Here is a 9,332-nt window from a genome sequence, read left to right on the forward strand (position 1 = left end):
CCGGCCGGAAACTATGAGCAACCTTAGGGAAGATCGGGTAACCAACCCCGGTGGGAACTTTGGTCAACCTGCAAACCTGAGCGTCTGTTCTCCAGGAGGAGCGGCTCACAACAGCGTATGATCCCCATGTTACGGGCGGCTGATCTACGTCCGAGTACCAGGAAAGGACTCTAAGCTCAACTGTGCACTATGGTCCTCCGGAAAGTAGGGGGTTGGTGTCAGGCCCTACGAGCCAGCCGTAAAAAACATTATAACGGAAAATCAGCAACAGAATAATACAAACAGAGACCAACGGCAACGACCCCAGCGAACAAAAAGGACTTGCGATTGGAAACTCGGTACGTGGAACTGCCGATCTCTCAACTTCATTAGGAGCACCCGCATACTCGCCGATCTACTGAAGGACCGCGGGTTCGGCATCGTAGCGCTGCAGGAGGTGCGTGTTGGACAGGATCCATGGTACGAACGTTTAGAGGTAATCATAACATCTATCGGAGCTGCGGCAACACACGCGAGCTGGGAACAGCTTTCATCGTGATGGGTGATATGCAAAGGCGCGTGATCGGTTGGTGGCCGATCGACGAAAGAATGTGCAGGTTGAGGATCAAGGGCCGATTCTGCAACTTCAGCATAATAAACGTGCACAGCCCACACTCCGGAAGTACTGATGATGACAACTCCGCTAGCAATGATGGTTCTCCGTAGTTGCATGTCCGAAAGATCGTGAAACTATTGAGAACTTGAGCTACAGGTCCTAAGCCCTGGTAAAGGAGGAAGGTTGCGATGGCTGTTATTCATGGCCATCGTGTAAAGAAAAAATGGATAAACCCCAATGCCAAGGTGTCATGCGACCCGTGCCGAGGGTTGAGGGGGTTCTAAACATGCTCAACCGCGAACGGAGCCTGGGGTGCACCAGGGCGAACACCCCAGTAAGCAGCCCTTACTGCACTACGGCGGGGCACTGGTGCAGCGGACATTTATTTCCCTAGCTACTCGTGGGACCAAAAATGAGTACAAATTTTACAAACAACCTTCAAGGTGACGACTGCCTCTCTCAGTCGTGTGAGAGCGAAGTGGAGAATACTCTGAGTCAGCTTGGCCTTACCGAAGACCAGCTACTCAGTAGTTCGCAGGAGAAGATGGAAATATCCTGCCCCTCAACGCCTACCTCCCGGAGCAGCACATGTTTCGACAAAGCTGATCCAGATCTACAACACCCCTCATCGACCGACTCCAACCTGCTGGACATGGAAGATAACGAAGATGATGGTATACGGATCGTCATCAACCCCCAAGGATCTTCAGCAAGTAGCAAAGGATCCGAAGATAACAAGGGTTCTACGGAAGCCAAGGGGGCTCCGAGTAAGAAACTCCCCACACTCACACGTTCGCAGAGGAAGCAGCTTAGAACTCTCCGGGAGAAGGGAAAAGACCGGAATGAGGCCTTGTCCATAATCCTGAATAAGGAGAGCGAGCCCACTTCCTCAAAACGCTCGAGAAACGACCTAGACAAATCCGCCACAGAGGACCCCAAACAAAAAAGGGTGAAGCACCATCTGGATCCGAGAGAGCGCGCCCAACAGTCCACAAACAGCGCGCCTCAGAAAAACGTGTCTGGACAACAAAACCCACCCATGAGGAAAACAGCTGGTATCAGCTACAGTGATATGGCCAAAAGCGTGAAGGTTGGGATAATACCCAAAGACTTTCCCACCGTCCAACTCACTACAGCCCAGCTAGACCTTCTACAAGAAGCACTCCTGCTCAGAGTAGTTCAACAACGAAACGAGCCAATAAAACCCAAACAACCTCATCTACAAGTCCGGTTACATGGTTCTAATCTGTAAGGATCAAGAGACTGCTGAGTGGTTAAAGAGAATATCCCCATCCATGAAACCCTGGGAAGGTGCAGAGGTGATGGCAATGGACGAAGTGGCGATTCCACGTCCAGAGATGATCCGAGCATTCTTCCCACAAAGCTCCAGCTATGACGACGACCGAATAAAGGCTCTCATAGAAAGCCAAAATGACATCACAACAACTAATTGGCGTATTGTGAAACGATCCATTCTGAAAGACATTCATGTCGAATGGATCTTCACAGTAGAGGGTGCGTCGATGGAAAAGTTGAAGAAGTCCAAATACACCCTCAACTACCGATTTGGTGAAATCCAACTAAGGAAAATTACAGATCAACCGACTGCCGATACCGCCAATCCGACTGGAAGGCCGACCCAAGAGCAATCTGAGGAGGCCTCCTGTTCGGGCAAGGTTCGGCTAACTGGAAGGCCGACCCAAGAGAAATCTGAGGAAGCCTCCGGTTCGGGCGAGGTTAGTAAATCTCACCCCAAAAGCACCATAAAGGCTAGTCAGTCCGCCTCTAAAGGAAAAGCTCGAAGCTTACATGCGACTCCCTGCTCTAGTGGTACCAAACCAAAGGTATCTAAACAGGGCAAAGGGAGTGCAAAAAGCGACAGTTTGACCACAGAGGCGAAACTGGCGGGCCAGGTCGTTACAGGGAAGAGAAACAACTCAAACTGTAACACCAAACGACACCCTGATGATCCGCAACATCCAAAGCCGGATAGTCGTCGTCCGGAAAAAAGCGGTAATCCCGGAAATGGCGACTAAAGTTCTGCAAGTGAACCTCCACCATGCTGAGAGCGCCACGGGTGTGCTCTGTCGGAGGTTCACCAAAGAGAATCTAACCGTGGCCCTCATTCAAGAGCCATGGGTCAATAAATCCAGAATACAAGGTATTCCACAACACTCATGTAAGTTGGTATATGATGACAGCCAGCTTTCTCCTAGAGCGGCTATTTTATTACATAACAACTGTAAACACTTTCCAATTTCAGAATTCATAAAAAGGGACATCGTAGCTGTCAGGATGGAGGTACCTTCCGCTAGAGGGAGTAGAGAGATCTTGATGGTCTCGGCATACTTCCCAGGTGACGTGGACGAAATCCCTCCTCCAGAAATAGCTGCGCTCGTAGCCTACAGCCACCGACACAACATCCCCTTCGTCATAGGGTGTGACGCAAATGCACATCACACCGTATGGGGAAGTACAAATATAAACACCAGAGGTGAGTACCTGTTACAGTTTCTCTCTTCCAAAAACATTGACATTTGTAATGTTGGTGACAAGCCCACGTTTGAAAACCTCATTCGTCAGGAAGTTTTGGACTTGACTCTATGTAGTCGGTCTATCTCTGATAAAATAAAAAACTGGCATGTTTCTGAAGAAATATCAATGTCAGACCACAAACACATCATCTTCGAATGGGAAGGGGGTCTAACGATAGAAAAAACGTTTAAAGATCCTAAGAAAACTGATTGGGAATCCTACTCAGCTATCCTACAATCTGAAGAGTACATCATAGAAAGTCACATCAAGTCCATTACACAATTGGAAGATGCGTCCAAATCCATTAAAAACAAAATCCTTAATGCCTACCAAGAGAGCTGTCCAACTAAATCAATTAGTTCGAGCAGAGACGTTCCATGGTGGAATAAAACTCTTGAGAAGCTTAGGAAAACTGCGCGTAGAGAATTCAATCGTGCCAAGCGAATCGGCGATTGGAGCCTATACAGAAAGGCCCTGACGAACTACAACAAAGAAATAAGGTCAGCCAAACGGAAATCGTGGATTCTAATGTGTGAAAGCATAGAGAATACACCCGTAGTGGCCAGACTCCAAAAAACTCTTTCAAAAGACCACTCCAATGGTGTGGGTAGCCTCCGAAAGACGGATGGTTCGCCCACTGTAGAGCCTAGCGATACACTGAGCGAATTGTTAAAGATCCACTTCCCTGATTCAATCCCTGAGTCGAGCATCGGCGACCAAGACACTGGAATTGCTGTCTCAGATCCACAAGAGATCCAATCATGGGTTTCTGGATCTAAAAAAGACGCAATAAAGGTTGCAAAGGAAGCTTTCACTCGGGCCAGGGTTGAGAGGGCTGTGAGATCTTTCGAGCCATTCAAGTCTCCTGGCATGGATGGAATATTCCCAGCGTTGATCCAAAAAGAGGAGAAAACACTGGTTCCACCCTTGGTTGAGATTTTTAGGGCGAGTCTGATTTTGGGGCATATACCCAACGATTGGCGTCAAATCCGGGCTGTCTTCATTCCGAAGGCAGGAAAGAGGGATAAAACCAACCCCAAAGCATTCAGGCCGATAAGTTTATCCTCTGTAATGCTCAAAATTATGGAAAAGGTACTATGCGAGTACATAAATCACAAATTTATGAAAGCAATGCCTTTGTCAAAAAACCAATTCGCTTATCAAAGTGGAAAATCTACGATCTCGGCACTACATACGGTAGTTCAAAAGATCGAAAAAACACTCAATGCAAAAGAAATTGCTCTTGTAGCATTTCTTGATATTGAGGGCGCATTCGATAACGCTTCTTATTCGTCTATAGGGTCAGCAATGTTGAGGAGAAAATTCGACCCATGCATTGTTACCTGGGTACATGCTATGCTAGCTAATCGAAAAATCTCCTCTGAGCTTAGCAGTTCATACATTACTGTTAAAGCAACAAGGGGATGTCCGCAAGGCGGAGTGCTTTCTCCTTTGTTGTGGTCACTGGTGGTGGATGAGCTTCTAGACAGCTTAGAAAGAAGAGGCTTCGAAGTGGTTGGATATGCTGATGACGTTGTCATTATTGTACGAGGCAAATTCGAAAGTGTTATCGTGGAAAGAATGCAATCTGCCCTAAATCACACTTTTTCCTGGTGTCATAAGGAACAACTAGGCATAAATCCTACAAAAACTTCCATTATCCCTTTCACCAAACGGAGGAAGGTCCAACTGAAACCCCTTTTCTTGAATCATACACAACTAGTTTATTCAAGCGAAGTAAAATATCTAGGTGTCATACTCGACGCAAAACTGAATTGGAACTCTCATCTCCAATCAGTTGTGCAGAAAGGTCTCAATACACTTTTGGTTTGTTCAAAAACCCTGGGTAAAAGATGGGGCCTAAAACCAAGTATGATCATGTGGATATATAAAACCATTGTTCGTCCCAGGACTACTTACGCTTCCCTTGTCTGGTGGCCTAAAACTAATGAGGCTGCTGCAAGGGCGAAGCTCAACAAAATCCAACGCACCGCTTGCATAGCGATCACTGGTGCAGTTCGTAGTACACCCACTTTGGCCCTAGACGCAATGCTTCACCTGCCCCGGTTAGATCAATTCATAAAGCTGGAAGCGGAAAAAAGTGCTCTAAGGTTAAAGAGAACCAAAACGCTGCTGTCGGGAGACCTTACGGGTCACCTCAGCATATTAAATGAATTTGCCATAAATCCCGCAATAGGAATTTGTAGTGACTGGATGGAAACGGTAGTCAATTATGACTTACCTTACGTTGTGTTCATTCCTTCCCGCCAGGAGTGGGAAGGAGGTGGACCCAGCGTTCCAACAGGCTCTATAAATTTCTTCACAGATGGTTCGAAAATGAATAATCTGACAGGCTCCGGAATCTATGGCCCTAGAACAAAAATCTCTGTCCACTTAGGACAGTGGCCCACAGTATTTCAGGCGTAAATATATGCAATATTAGAATGCGTGTTATTATGCCTGAGGAGAAAGTATAGGTTTGCAAAAATATGTATTTTCTCTGACAGCCAAGCGGCACTTAAGTCGCTTAATAACTACACTTGTAACTCAAAGCTAGTGTGGGAATGCATTCTGGCTTTGAAAAACTTATCCATACGCAATCGAGCCTACCTATATTGGATCCCAGGACATACGGGTCTAGAGGGAAACGAGATTGCTGATGAGCTAGCCAGAAATGGATCTAATGAAAGGTTCATTGGCCCTGAGCCCTTCTGCGGGATCTCAGACTGCTCTGTAAAAATGGAACTGAACAAATATATGGTCAGTCAAATCACATCAAACTGGAATGCACTTCCCCATACGAGCCAATCTAAAAGGCTCGTAACGATAAACCCCAAGAAAACCCAACAACTATTAGGTCTCAACAAAAGAGATCTCAACATCTACACCGGTCTAATAACTGGACACTGCCCCTGCAGATACCATCTACAAAAGATCGGAGCAATCCAAACCTCAAATTGCCGCTTCTGTGACGAGGAGAGGGAAACATCAGAACACATCCTCTGCTATTGCAGTGCACTCACTCAACGTAGGTTCAAAATTCTCAGCAAGCCCTTTTTAGGGCCTGCTGACATATGGATCTTATCTCCCAAGGACGTGGTTGGCTTCATAAAGCTAGTCTCGCCAGAATGGGGGAGTCACATACTGTAACTCAGGATCTCTATTCATCAATAGGGGAGACTGGGGAGACTTGATCCCTTTTTCTTAATTTACCTGAAACTTTAAGAAAAAACACAAAACTAGATCCGATTTCCGTACAAAATGGCAGGTAAACATGTATTGCAAGTTAATACACAGCAGAAGGTTTTTAAATTTCTGTTAAAGTTTTCTAAACTGTGTTTTTATGGAGGCATGTCTTATGATGTATTCTTCAAAAGTGGGTGACACTTGATCCCCCTTTCAGCACATGGTTTATTTAAAAGGAAAATCATTCCAGAGTCTCCCTATTCATTTTCTTTTCGAGTTTTCTTGTATTTTCGATGAATATGGAGTGTTTGAAATTGTAAGATTTCCTTAAATTTTTAAGGGTTTTGCCATATTTTTAAAATAGGGAGACTTGATCCCCCTTTTTTTGGTTTGTACTAAAGTTATAATTATCTGACACATTTTATCGTTGAATAGACTAGAATTCCAAGTAAATAGAGGCTTCCGAATAGAATTTTATTTTTCACATGTATAATGTGTGTGTAATCTTCGAGGGATCAAGTCTCCCCATGTCACTGTTGTGTATACTAAGCTGAATTATTTAAAATATGTTAACAACAGCCTTATTTGGATAAATAAGTTTGAAAGTATTTTATTTAAACAATGTGCTGTGAAATTTTGACACGATTTGGTTTAATTTTCACAAAGTTATTGAGATTTTTCGGAATCGCCTAAAAGATTTCTGAAGGACTGTAAACAAACCATCAGCCGTTAAAAAATAATGCAATGTAGAATCAAAATCACTTGTAGCCGAAACATAGTCGTTTGTCCAGGAGTAGTTTTGGAAAAAATATGCTAGAAGAAAAATGTGTTTGATTCCGAGCAAATATGGGGGGAGCAATTCTCCCCAGGGATCAAATCTCCTCAGTCTCCCCTAATAGATGGTCTTGAGTTCAGTCGATACCAAGGTATCTCAGTGACAAATATGTTACTGAGATAACTTGCGTACCTCACAGCAAAAGGGTATATCACAATAGTTCTAAAATCTGGACGCAGTGATCTTCGCCCGACAAACGAGAGAACGAGAGAGACAAGGACGCATTTTACGCGCAGCTCGAACGCGAGTACGATCGCTGCCCAAGCCACGACGTCAAGATCATCATAGGAGATTTGAACGCTCAGGTAGGCCAGGAGGAGGAATTCAGACCGACGATTGGTAAGTTCAGCGCCCACCAGCAGATGAACGAAAACGGCCTACAACTCATTGATTTCGCCGCCTCCAAAAATATGGCCATACGTAGCACCTTTTTCCAACACAGCCTCCCTTATCGTTACATCTGGAGATCACCACAGCAGACGGAATCTCAAATCGACCATGTTCTGATTGACGGACGGCACTTCTCCGACATTATCGACGTCAGGACCTATCGTGGCGCCAACATCGACTCCAACCACTATATGGTGATGGCCAAACTGCGCCCAAAACTCTCCGTCATCAACAATGTACGGTACCGGCGACCGCCACGGTACGACCTAGAGCGACTGAAGCAACCGGATGTCGCCGCAGCATACGCGCAAAATCTCGAGGCCGCATTGCCATACAAGGGCGAGCTCGATGAGGCCCCTCTAGAGGACTGCTGGAGTACATATAAAGCAGCCATCAACGACGCAGCCGAGAGCACCATCGGGTACGTGGAACGGAACGAATGGTTCGACGAAGAGTGCACAACGGTTTTGGAGGAGAAGAACGCAGCGAGGGCGGTAATGCTGCAGCAAGGGTCTCGACAGAACGTGGAACGTTACAAACAGAAGCGGAAACAGCACACCCGCCTCTTTCGGGAGAAAAAGCGCCGCCTGGAAGTAGCGGAGTGTTAAGAAATGGAACTGCTATGCCGTTCCCAAGGAACATGGAAGTTCTACCAGAAGCTCAACGCATCCCGCAACGGCTTCGTGCCGCGAGCCGAAATATGCTGGGATAAAGACGGAGGCCTCTTGACGGACGGACGTGAGGTGATCGAAAGGTGGAAGCAGCACTTCGATCAGCACCTGAACGGCGTGGAGAACGTAGGCACGGGAGCCCACAGCAACGGAGGAAACGACGACGCCAGTGCAGCGGAGGACGGAAATGAACCAACTCCCACGCTGAGGGAAGTTGTGGATGTCATTCACCAGCTCAAAACCAACAAAGCAGCTGGTAAGGATGATATCGCAGCTGAACTCATCAAGATGGGCCCAGAAAAGTTGGCCACCTGTCTGCATCGGCTGATAGTCAGGATTTGGGAAACCGAACAGCTACCGGAGGAGTGGAAGGAAGGGGTAATCTGCCCCATACACAAGAAAGGCGACCATTTGGAATGTGAGAACTTCAGGGCGATCACTATTTTGAATGCTGCCTACAAAGTACTATTCCGGATCATCTTCCGTCGTCTGTCACCTAAAACGAATGAGTTCGTGGGAAGTTATCAAGCCAACTTCATCGACGACCGGTCGACAACGGACCAGATCTGTACCGTACGGCAAATCCTCCAGAAATGCCGTGAATACCGGGTCCCAACGCATCACCTGTTCATCGACTTCAAAGCGGCATACGACAGTATCGACCGCGCAGAGCTATGGAGAATCATGGATGAAAACGGCTTTCCTGGGAAGCTGACTAGACTGATTAAAGCAACGATGGACGGTGTGCAAAATTGCGTAAGGGGTTCGGCAAATATACTATATTAACAATATAGGTCACTCTTACGATTTTTTGGCGACTCCTTTTTAGTGAATGTGTCGCCACCAAGCGGCAGAAGAGGTACTACTACACACTAAATGCATGCGCCATTCAAATGACGTTTATTCTGTCAATCTGTCATTGCATAGTGGGGATGCACAAGGATACCCATGAGTTCTTAAATAATCAATTAAACAATAGTTGATTTTTTCAACTACTCAAATTAGAAAAAAAAAATTAGGTAGCTCTACTTTAACATTTTCTGGCGTGCTAAACCAACTTTATCAGAATCTGAATCTCCTTTTACTATTCTGTTCGCATTTCCACAGGTATTTTTAGAGC

The sequence above is a fragment of the Aedes albopictus genome, chromosome 2 (genome assembly GCF_035046485.1).
Source record: "Aedes albopictus strain Foshan chromosome 2, AalbF5, whole genome shotgun sequence".
Taxonomy (NCBI): Eukaryota; Metazoa; Arthropoda; class Insecta; order Diptera; family Culicidae; genus Aedes; species Aedes albopictus.